Here is a 17,452-nt window from a genome sequence, read left to right on the forward strand (position 1 = left end):
ACTACATTCATTTAATAAACTTTATACTATCTCATAGTATGATTCTAACAGTCAGAGCTTATTTTCCCCGAGGTTATTGAAGCTTAAAATAAACTACTCCGAACAGGTCCTTATGAGAGAGGGCCTGGGTTCGTGACTCTTCTGTGTTTGGTGACTCCGTAATTTCACCTTTCAGCGGAAGATTTCGTTTCATAAGTCAGCAGGGAAATAAAAATACAAACTTTACTATGACAGAGGGTGCATCTAATATGTCTTTTGATATGCCTCATCTTAGAAATTATTCGGGACACGTACATGAGGAACCAGACAGATTGTTTATTTGTTTGATCACATGGCAACCATTCCATTATGGTCACCAGACAAAAATGGCAAACCTTTTCAAATATACCTTTACTATACAGCGTTAGATTTAGTGTTATGAACATATGAACCAAAATCAATACGGAACATTGTCTTATAAAACTTTAAAATCTAAATTAGTTGCATTAAGCTGGCCGAAGATTCCATCACACAAAAGCAGAGCACGAATTATTGAAATTTCAGCATGTAACAGATGAAACCATAGATCCGCTTTTTTTTTTTTTTTGCGTGAAGTCCGAAGAAGAATAGTAGAAATTTCCCCACAACGAACGAATTCCTGAGCATGATATATATACCTTGGCCAATAATGTGGCAGAATTATAGTTATTAATACCGCACACAAGCTATAGAAGGAAGGAAGCATGATCTAGGTGAAGAATAATCGATACCCTAATAAAGGAAAAAGAAAAATAGGGACCATCCCAGAGTAGTCAACAGGGCACACCGGTGGAGGATCAAATATTAGTAAGTTCTAAACACAGAAAACGGACACATAGATGTTTGATCACTTGCCAAGTGGGCCGGCAGCCAACTTCATCCGAACAATGATGAAAAACAAATAGAAAGTAGAAAACACAAAATATAAACCATAAAATTACTGCAACGGAAAAAACAACAAGATATTTGAGAGAAAGAAACGAAATCATCACTCTAGAACAGGAGAATAAGTGATCAGGTTTAACAGTTAAAACAAAAAATGGAACCCGAAACGTAATAATCGATACGGGAAGTACAATTTCAATATGGCCGTACAATCAGTGCCATCTGGGATAGATTTAATTCCATTTCAAACAGTAGTGAATGGAATTTAAGGACGGAATATTTGTTTGAAGCAAATAGTAGTAATAACATTTAAATTAGGACAAGCAATATTCAGTCATTAATATCGAATAATTAGGAAGAAGATGCCTGTAGTTTTTGGAACTGACTTCCCCCAACATTCCCATACCACAATAGACTATACATGAATATGATTTACTTCTTTTAACATCCACTGAAGCCTCAGTTACGAGTTGGAAACACGGAAGATACACTGTTGTTGTTTACAACTCGAATTATAATGGAACTACAACTAGAGTGTTTACGTAACTAAACATATTACCCCATCTCCCCGTTCACATAAATTAATTCCAATGACAGCAAGGAAACAATAGCTGACAGAAATTTCTTATGGCCGTTGGTTCCTAATATACTTGGCTGTATTTCGAGACCGTTAATCGCCGATTCCACTTCATACACTGAGAAAAATCCATTATCCGGACAGCGGTATATTGTACAAATACAAGGATTCGTTATGTTTACTAAGGAAATCTGTACGGAGCGTACTTTATCCATATGCTACACAGGTATTGCCTTTTACCCGCTTAGATATTACATCATGTCGCTGCAGGATGTCTGATATCTAACAATCTTCTGTATTTTACATACGTATACGTATGTTAAATACTTCAGCTATATGTTATATACGTCCATCTGTGTGTGAGGTCCTGACCGCCTATAGACACCTCTTTCTTGCACCATAGATGACGTCATGAAACAACTGTCGTATGCTTGCGAGCTGGTTTATAAACGAGGTTGTTTACAAACGGAAAAGAAGAGCGGAAGGAAAGAAAAGCCTGGGTAAGTGCAATAGTAAACTATCACTTTAGTTAAATATTCCATTAATTATATATTCCTTTAGTATAACTTGCTTTAATATAGTACTAAACAAGTAATGTGATTTATGACTACAATTCTTACTATTGTAACTCGTTAATGGTTGAGGAGAAAGAAATGGGTTAATCTGAATTTTGAGAAATCTTTGAATATTAATGTTTTGTAACTTTTTACATTTCAAGGTACGCAAAATGAATGTTATGTGTTTATTCTTTCCTTTTTATATGTGACGGTTTATTACTTGATGGAGATTTACTACAGGACTGCTTAACATAATTGCTAAGAAACCGTTTTCAGCGCGAACATTTTCTTGTGTAGTGAAGATTTAGGATTTAGATTTCTGGGCTTTCGGCATCAATGACCTTGTTAGCCCGTCACATGTGAGTTATGACGTCCCTCGGTGAGCACACTATCCGGGGAAAGGGAAGGAAGCAAACGGCCTGGGACCTATATGTTGGGTACCACCCGGCATTTGCCTGGTATGAAATGAGGAAAACCCAAGAAAGCCTCATTCAGGATGTCTGGACTTAAAAGCTTTTGATACTTTTTCAACCGAGTGCCCCTACCGGAATCGAACCTGGGTCCGCTCGTACCGAAGGCGAGAGCGTTACAACTACGCTACGCGGAGCCACTTGTGTCTAGGAAACCTATTTTTACTAGGATATTTGCAACAAAATTTATTTCCTTTCTTTCTTTATTTTTCTTTTTCTTTTTGTTTTTTAACAATAAAACAAAACATATTTTACAGCCTCACTGAAATTTAAAAACAGCAGTCAGGGAGAGCTCACGTTTAAGATTTGAGTTTTGTTTTGTTTTGCTTGTTATGTTCTCTAGTTAACTAATGTTTGAGTTCCTGAGAATTACATTATTATTATTATTGTTTCATAATTTTCGAACCAAAAATTAGATGTTTTTCTTTTTTTCCTTGTGTTGACGTCATTGTGGCAAGTTGGGGTGTTTTATCGTACCTTGGCATTAATTTGGTTACTAGCACATAGTTTCAAGGTCATAAGTTGTAGGCCGCTTGAAACAGCTATTACACAGTTTGAAGAGTTTCAGCCAGGCGGAGTGTCAGGCGTTTGACTTGCAGCTTTCGTTACAGCGTCTAAATTGCAGTATTGGATTGCGTCCAGCTTCTATGGCTGGTAAAAAAGTTATATCGCTTTCGTAATATGGTAAGAAATAAAATGTAACAGTTAGGTATAGTATATATGACTAGTTTAATTAGTCGGAAATTACTCTGTTTCCTTGTCTTATTCTTTCGATTATGTTTAAGTACTGTGTCTTCATAGTATTGTTTCACTATTTCTAGAAGGAATTAAGTATTAATGAAGTAAAGAATAAGCAGAAGCCCACTTTGATTGACGTTTACTATTTCTCATACTTCATTGAGAATGTTTTGATCCCCAATTGCGCAAACTTCTAGTATGTGTGTGTGTGTTTCTTTTTGTTGTTGTTGTTGCTTACACTGCCATAGATATGAGCTCCTTCATGGCTAAGCGGTTAGCGTACGCGCCTTTGGTGTGGGAGACCCGCGTTCGATTCCTGGCGGGAGTGGTTCGGAGTCCATGTTAATCAGTAAGTCCACGTCTCATACAGCCTCGTTGCAGAAAAGGATATTAAAATCAACTCAGCACTGCTTTACAGATGGAGTTGTTTGATTCAAGGTTCGAATGATGCTTTTTACGGGAAGCAGGCACGTAGCCAAGGTGTGGGTCAAGACCCCCCCCCCTTCGGATCCAGAAATGAAAAATATTAAGGAAAGATGAAACAGAAAGAAACAGATGAATCAGCCTCAAAAATATAAAGCTACAATAAGCGTTTTGGTTACTCTTTCTTACGAGGAGCTTTGTGTGGAGGAAACGGGAGGGGGGGCGGATCAAGTTGAAATTGGATATTATTATAACGGAACATTCCGAATTCCATCTAGCTCCATGTTAACCGTATGCAGCGGCTCAAATCTGTCTTCAACATTGGGAGGGACGGGTAAGACAGTTCTCATATTTTTTTTTAAGGATGTTCAAATTATGAAGTTGAAAAACAATGCTGCGGAGGATCAGGGGAGCAGAGTTGTCTTCAAAATTGTGAGGCGGGCAGATTTAAGGCTTATTCTGGGGTGGGGACATCAATTTCATCTTACTTTCCTTTGTGGCAATCGGACACAAATCATCACATTTCTCTCCAAAAAACGCATTTCAAATCGGATTATTGAGGGGAAAGTCCCCCCAGTTCTAAGATTGGAGGGGACATGTCCTCATCCCCACGGGATTTGCGCCAGTAACCCTATGGACTACAAATGACGATCGATAAACCGGTTCTTTCAGATAGCCTGTCAGAACTTAAGCAATGCCCAGAATTACCAATAATATGAACCATTTTGAATTTCGCGGCAACACTAATCCATTTTATAGGATGTCTTTACTCCTGAAAGAGATCTCGTTACTATCCTTGACGGCATTGAACTAAGATAAGAGAAATAGAAAGAAGACGAGAAGAACCGAGTTCGAATGACGTCGGAAGACTATGTCTTTGTCAATACATTTTTTCTATTCTTTTACGCAAGATTTCTTCATAATTCTTTAATTAAAATACTTACTAACATATCCTCATTTTATTGCCCTAACAAATCAATATGGATATGTTGTCAGTAAAATAGTTTAGATTGATCGAACCCCTGGTGTGATAACCACAGTATTTCGTCACGGACCTCCCGTATTGCGAAATCGTGGCTACGTGCCTGCGGGGAGGGGGCGACTTTTCAGATATACAATCCAAGCATTTTATTTCTCAGTGATGCAAGATATAATATATATATATATATATATATATAGTATATATAGTATATAATATGTAAAATATGAAATGAGGGAAATATTTTCCCGGCAAGGGAGAAATTCTTTGGTGAGTTGGGGAAATTACTTGACGAGAGGGAAAATCTTCATCCTCCCGTTGATTCAAATCTTGGTCGAAGATAATGCGAGTAGGATTCCATATTATGCTGTAGGTGTAGGTCGTACACAGTCTTGGCGCTGAATAGGATGCTAAGCTTCAAGCCAACCACACGTCTGTAATAACCTATTGCGATTGAATGGTAATGTAACGTAATGTACGATATGTGCATTTTCTAGATGCCATAAAATTATAATATTAGTTAAACATTCCACGATTATGTACTTCAGGTTAAAGGAGTTTGATGATTAATTGAAGTGAATAATCGAGGCAGTGATTCTCAATCTTCTTGACTTACGATACACTTTACTAAACCCCAGTGACATCGATATATTTGTTTAGATTTTGGATTGCTTTCCAACAAGTCGAGCCGCGCCAAAGCTGTGTAGGCTTACTAAGTTAAGTGAACTAATCCTAATCTAAATCCATTGTTTTCGGGGGCGCAGAAATGGACAGTGACACTTCCGATACTATTTAAATCAAAATTCAGCCAAGCAACTTGGGGAGGGAAAGAGGGGAGACGGATCTTACAAATGATCGAAAATAACCGATATGAGAGAGCGTTTCGTAATAGTAAAAAAAGTGACTGACTAACGTAACATACATGTATTACTGGTTTTCTTATTTTCACCCAACGAAGCAGGTAATTAACGCTAGTACTAGGTATGTGTAGACTAAATGAGGTGATTTGTTTCGTGACCCTTCGAACAATGTACGAAGCGGATGCAAGCAGTTAATACATGGAGTTAGCTTACCTAAATTTAGATTTCGCTTTCCGAAATCTTAATGGATGTATTAAGTGATTTCGTTACTTACACTCTTCATCTCTAAATACAAAAATTCAAAACACATTTTCGATTCCAAACTATGACTCTGCTAGACAAAGAAAGCATAGGCCAGTGTATGTTTTACTTCATTTTCATATACGTGCTCGTAGGTTTTCTCGGGGACTTGGTTTCCTCCCACTTTCTCATTTCACCAAATATTCCATAATCATTAACTTGCTTTAATCACCGTCTCCCTTAGCCTAACAGCATAATCGTGGGATCGTTTTATTTTTATTTTCAAGTAATTACTTTTCTCTCTTTTATTTATTTTTAATTTAATTTCTCTTTCAATTTCCCTCTTTTAGGAACATGAACATAATTTGCAATTCTTTCTCATTATAATAACACTATTAAAAGTCCCATATGCAGCTCACCACGTTGGAACCCAGCGGAAACAGATGAACAACGAATATTGTCGAAAATATGTATTGCTTACAGCGGCGTAGTGAGCATTACAAGATTGGGAGGGGGATGAAACTTGAAATTGCCAAGTCTTGATTTTTATCTTAAAAAAAAAGTCAAGTCTTGATAAAAAAAATTGCCAAGTGTTTCGAAAATCTTGCAAACCCTATGAAAAACTATTACAGCAACCTTATTTTCATATTCGTTCCATTCCACGCCCCGTCTGAGACACGAATAAGATCAGCCCTTGTTCCGCTCTCGAGTCCAATTTAACATCTAACCTCAGGATCATTATCATCACCCACGAAGCACAACTATTAATTTGATAACTCATGGCTATGTTAGGTAACCTCCGCCAGCTAATCTTCACGAGAACCTTTAAAGTTACAATCAGTTGTAGAAATGCATTTAAAAACGTAGAATAAGGTAGGTTATATTTACTGTTTGTGATGTAGAAGTGCCTAATTTACATATGAAACATTCAATTGAGTTGTTCAGTGAGAGACCAGGCTAACTTACATCCAGGTCAAGATTGAGATTTTGACGGAACAGCATACTAATGTCATTAATTGACCTTTGCCTCAACCAGTTGTCTGTGTGGCTTGTCCTGAGACAGGTGCGGATCCAGGGAGGGTCTATCTCCCCCAAGAAGAGGAAACTTTGTGTATTTTAATATAAAATAAAACCCACCCAGAGTTGAATCTCTTAAAAGTAGCTCTATCTTGTAAGTAGTGGCATTACAACCCACCGCCCCCCAGTAGTCCATCCTGGATCCACCCCTGTTGTATACTAAGCCAAACTATGAATATCAGTCGTATCCTTTGTAACGTGCTGTTTTCATTTGTTTCCTTTTCTTTCAGAAAGTTAAAATTGTCAGTTAGCCTAGTCTCTCGCTAAACTGTCAATTGTGACAAAAACACACCAATAATTGTTGATGCCAACTAAAACATACATATCCAAAGCCTACAAAATATATCACATTATTTAAGTCTTTTTCTTTCTTTTTTTTTCAAAATTGCTTGCAATGTTTTTCTTCGTGCCAAGCATCCGAATGTCATCTTGAATTCTGACCTTTTCATTTCACTACAATTCTTTGAAGTGTAAGACTGCGCAGCTTTTTTTCCCCCTCTCTCTCGTTCTCTTCAGTCCTTCAGTCTCCCCCACTTTGATTTCATGATTTCGCACTCTGATGAAAAGTATTAAACACCAAAGTGGAAAAGTACTAATATATAACCTCTCTTTTAGTAGCCCCTCCAATCACACGCCCGGGGCACGTGCCTTGCTTGCTCGCCCATAGCTCTGTGAGCTATATAAGTAAAATACAATGCGCGCGCATATGTAAACTTGGTGCCAGCTTTGATTCTCACTGAGAGAGTATACATATAATGTTGGTTCGAATTCCATCAAAACCATAGGCTCATTTTTGTGTAACCTTGGTACTGAAGAAGACAGTAGACTTCAACAAATATTCCTGTCGGGCCTCGATTTCTCAGTGGTAGAGCGTTCACCTCTGGTGTTTGGGGTTTTTGGTTTGATCCCAGCTTGCGCCAAGTAAACTTTGTGGTGGACAAACACCGTGTGAGTGGGTTTTCTCGGGGTTCTCCCGTTTCCTTCCACTTTCTTCATTCCACCATTTCATTCATTATATAATCATCAGCGTCTCCTTTAGCCTAGCCGGTATACCCGTCATTATTGATACAACTATTATATACAGGATGCATCAGAAGTCCCTTGTCATCCTTTCTGAAAACTACAGGGATGTAGTTACATTGACTGCGAGATAAGAGATACACATTAGGCCCAGAGGGATACTTTCGGATTACATCACGCGGACGGTCGCCATCTTAGATTCGAAATTGTAATACGGACGATAAGTGGGTAGTGTGATACATGGCCATGCACTAAAATGTTCTGAGGATGTCAAATATGCAATCAGATATCATGTAACTTATTCTGGTGAAATATTATTGGCAGTGAACCAAGTGAGACTATATGTAGTGGTATGTCATACCCTTCTGTTTTTTTTTTCAGTGATAGAGACATACCGTTTCTGGTTTTTTAATGATCAAGATATACCTTCACGGAAGAATAAATGCTAAATACCATTAATAAATCCATTTTTTATACGTATTGACGAATAGCTTTGCACATAAAAAGATTTTATTTCTTATGTAGATTTTAAGTTGACAATACTGACATTTTTACCTTTTTCTACCTTTTGTTTGTAAAATGAGGTGTTTTCAAAGAAGTTAATCTAGTTTATATTTTGATGTGCCGTGTTGAATTGTTTCTTTCGTATGTATGTATGTGTCGTCTTGTCTGAATTCTTATAAGCGTCGTGTTTTGAGCATGGGCGGATTTAGGGGATTGCTGTGGGGGCAGATCTTACGGGAGTTTGAAATACCCCTCATTCGAGTGTGTGGTCCAGGAGTTTTCCCGCTGGAAATTGTTAATATTAAAAGTCGGTTTTTGAGCACTTTCGTGTATAATTCTCTGATACAAGGTAAGGGCTATTTTTATTTATTTTTTTCCAGAAAGTTGTTCACGATGGATGGATCAGTCTCTCCGTTTTTTTCTCTGTAACTAAAAGAAGCTTTCCAGTGGTTTTCAGACATTATGTAAATAGAAATGCAATCTTGTAGGCTTCACACCTCACTGCATTTGAACATTTAGATAGCCGATATGTCGAGTCAAAATCGTAATAAAACACACCGCCTCTGATTTTTCCTACTTCGAACACATTTCCCTGTTATAGTCAGGGGTAAAAGCGAGAGGGAACGCGGGGGACGCAGTTCCCCACCTCGAAAAATATGTACTGTGTCCCCCAGATCCTAAAATGGTACAATGGGCAGAGATAGGCAGGAGGAACGGCGTGGAGTGATGCCGCTACCTACCGTCCCCCCACCTTTTCAGGTCCACTTTTACCCCTGGTTATAGTATATGTTCCACATGTTCCTACTGAGCAATAAACATTTGCAGAAGCTTCTTCCAATTGCTGTGGACACAAAGTAGGATATAGGGTCAAATTTGTGCACAGACGATGGCGATACTTTGTTCTAGATGATAAAAATTATGAATATTTACTGCACAAACCATAGCCTTAACTTTTCCACTTAGCTAGAAATTGAACAGCGTTAGGTCCGGTGATCGAGCAGCCATTCAACTGCCTCTCGTCGATCAACCCATGTTCTAGAGAATTGTTCAAGTAGTGACGCAATACGAATCCATAATGAAGAAAGCGCCATGGTGTTGAAAAAACTGCGAGAATGTACCATCCTCGGGCATCGCAGCTCGCAATATCTATCCCTGTACGAGCGTGAGGTATTATTCCGCAGTTAATTTTATGGAATGAAAAAGTGACTGATTAGACCTATTCCTCATTTGTCTGCCAACAACATAATTAATTTTCTTTGCGCTGGTCATGTTGGAGGGGTCTTGCACGCGGGGTTGTCAGGTGACCAATTGTGCATGTTCTGCCTATTAACCTTCCCATTTACGTAGAGGTCAGCTTCATCTGAAAAGAGTATTTGCATAAAAATGTTAACCATAATTACTCACTGCACTTGGCGATCAACATCGTTCTCGTGGAGATGTTGCTTCATTTGCACCTTGTGCGGATGCACTTATACACGCGCAGACCCTATGACTCAACCCACATTGCATTAATAAATGACGCGTGCTCCTCTGGGGCCACATCGAGAAAGAAGTCAGCACTGCCGTAGGCGTTGCTTCATCTGTAGCTCTCTACGATCGTCCGCTACGACGTATGTCCACGAATGTGCCCGTCTCCTCAAATTTAGTTAATTACTGTGACACTGCAACATGTAACACAGTCACATTGTGGATGATTCTGTTTGCAATCGGTAACCACTGTACAGGCACTCCTCCCGCTCCACAGTTTGAATATTTCGATGCATTCCTCACGTGCTAACGGTATGGTTCTACATCTAGAAGAAAGAGGTAAATACAACGTTCAATTGGCAATAACTTTTCACCAAATTAAGCTCCATGGAATCTGATTGCATATTTGACATACTGAGAAAATTCTAGCCCGTGGCCATATATATATCACATTACCCACCAGTTTATAACAAACAAATTTAATCCAAAATGGCGGCCGTCTGAGAGAGTATTTCCAAACGGCCTAATGTGTATCACCCATCTCACATTCAATTAAACTACACCCGTGTAGAATTTAGAAAGGAACTTCGTATGATGTATACAGGGTGTATATTTCGAAAGTCCTCTGACGTTACAACAAAACGTAAGAGGAAAAACCATTTCTAAATATGTTGTTTTCAATCTAAAGTGAACACTTTTTAAATCGGAGGAGCCGTTTGGGCTGTACTCTTTATGCGCCCAATGTGGAATGAAAATGCAATGTTACATTTACCTGGACCCACAACATATGTGTATGAACTTACTGTTTGAAATGGGGGCTAGCCATCGACATGTTAGCGTAAAAATCAGTAACTTCATTCACTTATGTTGTGGGTCCAGGTAAATGGCAACGTTGCATTTTCATTTAACATTGGACGCATAAAGAGTGTACAGCCAAACGGCTCATCCGATTTTGAAAATTCCTTCAACTTACATTGGAAACATCATATTTGGAGACGGTTTCCCAATTACATTTTGTTGTAACTCTGATAATAATCGAGTTACTTTATGCCAGGGGACTTTTGAGACACCCTATATATCTTATGGAATATATGTTTGATGTCCCTATAACTGTAGTATAATTTAGTTTGTTTAAATTTACAAGTTATTACAAGTAGATTCTGACTTACATGCGTAAGAGTTTGTATGTAACTAACTAATGAATTCTATTTCATGAAATTTACATTGAAATATTTAACACAAAATCTTTTGTATTCATGCTTAACTTAGTGACTTTGCTTTGGACTGCAACTGATTATTGTACCCCATTATTGCTTGAGAAGAAAACCGATGTCCGAATCTTCATTTGGAGAAACCAAAGAACTATTGGAATGCTGAGGATTGCAATCATTAATTTCTACACTTCAAGGTGCGTAAATTATATCTAGGTATATTCTGTGTTTATTGTTATAATTACTATTACTATTACTATTATTGGGTTTAGAATCAATCAAGTACTTCATGATATTTTAGAGGGATCAAGATGGCTGCCAGATAGATAAATATTTGAGCGTCAGGCCCTTATTTCTTTTCAATTTTATATTTAATCAATGTCTATTCCCCCCCCTCATTATTCCACCAAATCGTATTCCAAGATCATCAATTTTCAATACTCATTTGTGACTGTCAGCATACATAGCATAACCGTAGGAAGTAAAACAAAGATTTATTTTTATTTTTCGTTTTCATGTATTTTCTCCATAGCTGTGAAAAATAACGCCTTCAACATCATAAATTTGTATGCTACTTGCCTGCTTTCGAGCACAATAATCAACTATTTGGACATTACGAAGCAAAGCAGGTCTACGTTGTAGTTAGCATAGTTAAGGATGTGACATAATGATATTGGTGTTGCGATGTTCAGCCTAAACAATGCAAGTAAATAAATCTGCAACAATTGTATTGGTGTTTAGCTTACATGTCCTCCAGACGGGCCATTTTTTTTTTTACATCTTGTTACTTCTACTCTATATGAGGGGTCGCGGTGGCTCAGTGGTGGAGCGTTCACCTCTGGTGCTTGGGGTCCTGGGTTCGATCCCAGTCCCCGCCAAGTGAACTTTGTGGTGGACAAACACCGTGTGCGTGGGTTTTCTCGGGGTTGTCCCGTTTCCTCCCACTTTCTTCATTCCACCATTTCATTCATTACTCATCATCACCGTCTCCTTTAGCCTAACCGGCATAATTGTGGGACGTAAAACTCAAAGATTTCATTTCATTTCTACTCTATATGAAGTATATTCTGAGGTTGTGTTTTTGGGGACGTGGTAGCTCAGTGATGGAGCGTTCACCTCTCCTGCATGGAGTTCCTGGATCGATCCCAGCACGTGCCAAATGGGCTTTGTGTTGGACAAACACTGTGTGTGGTTTTCTCGGGGTTTTCCCGTTTTCTCTCACTGTTTTCATTCTACTATTTCATTCATTCTCATGATTATAGTCTCCTTTAGCATACCCGGCAAAGTCGTGGAACGTAAAACTCAAAGATTTCATTTCATATAAACTTTGGTGCAAAAATAGATGAAGATATTTTGCACCACATACAAAAAAGTATGTTCAACATACTAACATAATGTTTGTTTGCAATGTTTTCTCTACTGTATTTATACATTTCACTTTTTACACAAAACTGCATGTGTAACGAATTTTTGTTACGAAATTCGAGACGAGACATAGCTCTTCCAATAGAAACAGATACAGTTTTCGAGACGAGGCAACTTTCGCGACACCTTTGCGAGAGGTGACAGTCTCAAATCATTTCTCGTGCGTACCCCTAGCCCATATCGTGCGTTATCAAAAAGCATGTTAATGAGAAATAACAACATGTAAATACAATATAGGTAGTTAAAAACATTTTTGTTTTCATTCTTCAGTAATGCATTATTATTAACCTCAGTATTTTATAGTCCATTCTTAATCTTAAGGTGATATATAATTAAGTTTTGAATTCGGTTAACTTATTTTGTTTCTCAAATTGTATTAAAAATGTATGTACAAACATGTTTATTTTCATTCTTGAGTGCTTAAAGTCACTATAGTTATTAAACATAGTAATTAATATTATACTCTTAACGTTAAAATAATATACAGTTAACTTTTGAATTCAGTTAACATTTTTCTTACTGAAATTGCTTTAAAAAGTATGTAAAAACTTTTTTATTTTCTTTCTTGAGTGCCAAAAGTGACGCACAGTTATTAAGATTAGTACTTTATACTCTATTCTTAATTTTAAACTGATAAACAGTGCGTTTCTGAATAAATTATGTCAAGTTATTTGAGTGACGAACACTGGTACAAAACCCTAACTACCACTGGAACATTTCGATTTTGAGATGACTACTACCGGTGCAATACAAGGGATTTTAAAATATTGTTTTTCCTTCAACGGCTATTCGATTTTGAATTCTGACTACATGGTCATATAGGAAGGATCAGTGTCTCTTTCCAACTATGGTACAGCTCCGACCGATTCACGGTGCTCACAGAAGAGACAAAAGAGTATGTTTTCAACCTTAAAGTAACGACTACTGGTGTTTCTGCCCTGGTATGCAAAAGTAAGTGGGTACCCCAATGGGGTAGAGGGGTACTATGCGGTACCTAATTTCTGCATTTTAGATATATGGAAATACATGTGTCTAAAATGTAAAGAACTGATATTTGTTTACCGAAAACTGTAACTCGGTAAGCCTTACGGATACCGAGATATGGGAAAATAAAGAGCGACACGATATGTATGTGGGGCTTGCATACTTGAAGGTACAATTTGGAAAATGAATTCAAATATGACTAACGGCTATCAAGATATTGTCAAATAAAGAGAGGACCAATACAGGTATGGGATTTTCGTATTAGATGATAAAATTTCCGAAACCGGTCATGGAAAGTTAATAAACACCAGTAGCAATTCCATCTTCAAGTAATTAGATATTTCCATGGGGTGTTAGAACATCTTACAGTCTACCAAGATTAAATTTTAAAAGCTTTTGAAAATATAACTTGACATTTGTAAAGAGTATTAGAAATATGTATTTACCTAAAACTTGCAGCTAGTACATCTAACATATAGGGAAACACCGTGACATAAAAGAGTATGAGATGTTGAAACTTCGGAAAAATTATTGGTCCCAACAAAATTAAATAAGATGGTATTTCTATGGGTTAAGTAAGTACCTCAGTACAATTTCGATGGAAAGATTAGTTCTAGGTTTTCTTCAGGCAGTTCCAAAGGTTCATCGAGCTGTGTAAAAGAGTGAAAATTCCCTGTGAATATCTAATATAGTAACCAAAATATAACGAGTCATTTATTTTATGACGTAAAAATAGAGATCTTTAAGGATTTGTACTTCTGGGTCTTTGCTATAAGAAAGAAATTCAAAAACCTACTGTATATACCTTAATATGCAATTAAATCAGTGAGGACACAGTAACTTAGTGGTGGGGTGTGTACCTAGTATGTTTTGCAGAAACTACACTGGAGTATTCTCTTAATTCCCAGAGATACGATCACACTTAACTGCCCATTTAATTTTAAAATGAAATTAAGGCAAGTGAATGCTGATGATAGAATTGATGGAGTGTAAAGGTGGGAGGAAACGGGAGTACCCCGAGAATACCCACAAATACAATGTCGACTACAAACTGACTTGGACACGGATCAAACCAGGGACCCAATACACGAAAGGTACGCACTCTACCACTAAGCCACCGTGCCTCCACCCATTTAATTGTCTATTAAGGTGTATACGGTAGTTTTCTGAAATTTCTTCTCCTTACAGCAAAGACTCAACAGTACAAATCCATGTGGGTCTCCATTTTTACGACGTCGTAAAATACATAATTACTTATCTCGGTTGCTATATTAGATATTGACAAAGCATTTTCATTCTTTTTGTACGCTAGGAATTATCAAGCTTGGATTTACCCGAAGAAAACTTCGAGCTGAATTAATCTTTCGATCGGAATTGCCCTGACGAGTGTGAGGTACTCACTTAACCCATATAAGTACCATCTTATTTAACTTTTATTAAGATCAAAAGTTGTTTTATGAAATTTCAAGATCTAATACTCTTTTATTTCACGGTGTCTCTCTAGCTGTAAGATGTACTGGCTGGAAGTTTTGGGTAACTCTATTCTCTTTTCTAATACTCTTTACAAATGTCAAATTATATTTTTCAAAGCTTTTAAAACTTAATCTTTTTAAACCAATGATGTTCTAAAATCCCATGGAAATACCCAGTTACTTTAGGATGAAATTGCTACTGGTGCTTATTCAGATTTCATGATCGGTTTCGGAAATTTCACCACCTAACACGAAAACCCCATAACTGTGTGGGTCCTCCCTTTATTTGACAATATCTTGATAGCCATTAGTCATATTTTCATTAATTTTCTAAACTACTGTCAAGTATGGAAGCCCCACATACGTATGGTGTTCCTATTTATTTCACCATATTTCGGTAACTGTTAAACATAGCGACTTGCGGTTTCGGTAAACACACACCTGTAACGTTCTTTATAAGTTTATTAAGATATATTTTAGAATGTTTAGAAATGGGAGGTCTGCGAATGCCATAGTACCCGAAAACCCCCATAAGGACGTGTGTGTGTAGTGTATTGAATTGAAACTACTTTTGAAGTTGTTGTTAGCCCTCAGTAATTACGTTTTCGAAACTGCACAATCTAGTACGCAAAACTCACACTTCTATGGTGTTGTCCTTTATTTTCTCATACCTCGGTATCCATAAGGCTTACCGAGTTGCGGTTTTCTGTGCTAAACAGATATCAGTTCTTTACATTTTAGAGACATATATTTCCACATATCTAAAAATGCAGACATATTAGGTACCCCATGGTACCTCGAACGCCAGTGGGTACCCACTTACTTTTGCATAGTAATACATTTCGAGTTGTTCAGCATCAACAAACACTTTTTTTTAATTCATCATTTTTCTACCAGAAACCCAAAAGTCCATACCTGACCGAACAGATTTTGTCCATTTAATCTTAAAAAAAATGTTAAATATTTTAAAATGTAACATTTTAAATATTTTTGGATTTTTGTTTCAGGTATTTCATGTATCAAAACAAAACCAGGATTCTGCATGAATGACAGCGAAAAGAAGCAGTGTAATTTGTGGCTAAAAGCACGTCCTTTCTGAAGACAGACCCGATTGTATTTACATTCTTTTGTACAAATATGTAACCTTAATAAATATACTGCTCCGCAAATTATTTCTTTCTTCCATAAATTAGAATAAATGTATGTCTGTTTAAAGAAAATCTTTGTTAGCGTTAAGTCTTTTCAACTCTTTTTCTCTGTAAATAAGAACATTATACCTTGCTACATTTTTTTTATCATTGTGCAATTCCGATTGGATAAAGTAAATCTGCACGAAGCACTATTATTTCAGTCATACATTAATAACTAATGTATTGTTCTGTGAATAAGGCAATGGTATAGTGAACATGTTTTAACATAAAATCTGTAACTCAGCTTTTCAGTAGTCAACTTTATTGAGAATCCGAAGAAAGAAAGAAAAAATGTTGGACTTAACGAATTTCAAAATTATTTTTATTCGAATTCTGGAATAATCCAAATTATCCAGAGAAATCATTTATGTTGCTCTCTACAGATGTATCCTTCCTCCAAATCGTATGAAAAGGAGACTTCATACATCGTTATATTTTGTATGTACTGTGTTTCGTATTTATTTAATCACTTTGTACCTCTCTCTAGTGTTGACAAGGCCGCAAGTGTCAATCGAATAATTTAGCGTTTCACTCATGTAACCTTGTGACTAACGTACGTCCTGTCGGTATATATATGTTACTGGGTTCGATTAGCGACAAACAATTTTTAGCGTTAAACAAATACAAAAATCTACACGCAATGAGATACGATGATCTTTGCCTCATAGACAATACCAAGCAACTAACGGTACTGAGTGTGGTTGAGTTTACTAGTGGTATTATCTGGCTAAAATCAATGTTCCGAGAGCTATACTTCTTTTTGTGCTCTGAATGCAAACTTTGATATAACCGTTTTAAATTATTGTACATCTATCTATCTATATAGCTATATCTATATCTATCTATCTATCTATCTATCTATATATGTATACAATTGTAAACTAGAAACTTCCGAGTAATTCTGAGAATCATCGCTCTTTCTTTAAATAATGTATGAGACTATTACACTGCTCGTTACTTAAAATGTTGAACTAAGAAGGATACATCCAGGAAAGTCCAAATTTGCAGAATGTGTAGAGCAGGGAAGGATAAATATGTTTGGTCGATGGCTGCACAGCTTCTCATACCTGTGAACTCCGCCAGCTACAGTTGATGAGCTGTGGCATTGGATCGTAAGACGCATGGCTTACCATACCAGAAGAGAACATCCTCTCGATGTCTCGCTGTGTTACAGTCGTTCTGGTTGTCAATGTTGGGTCAGTTCTGCTCTGCTATCACCACGTTGTCACACAACGAATACAGCGGTAAGTTTAACCCTTAACGTAGCAAGCCTAAGTCGTCAAAGTTGTTTACCAAGCTGGAGTCTTCTGGGGACCCCAAGTATTATTTTAATTTCTCAACATAGTATTGCAGAG

The 17,452-nt window shown here is 37.1% G+C and overlaps 1 long non-coding RNA gene across 1 annotated transcript; it reads left to right on the forward strand.

Moving 5' to 3' along the window:
* The first annotated feature begins 3,093 nt into the window (after positions 1-3,093).
* On the forward strand, positions 3,094-16,061 carry LOC145683316 (uncharacterized). The gene is made up of 3 exons (XR_014131032.1): positions 3,094-3,191; positions 11,085-11,223; positions 15,915-16,061. It is a non-coding gene; the product is annotated as an uncharacterized LOC145683316 (long non-coding RNA).
* Positions 16,062-17,452: the final 1,391 nt, after the last annotated feature.

This window comes from Thermobia domestica, chromosome 4 (genome assembly GCF_964235325.1).
Source record: "Thermobia domestica chromosome 4, izTheDome1.hap1.1, whole genome shotgun sequence".
NCBI classification, from domain to species: domain Eukaryota; kingdom Metazoa; phylum Arthropoda; class Insecta; order Zygentoma; family Lepismatidae; genus Thermobia; species Thermobia domestica.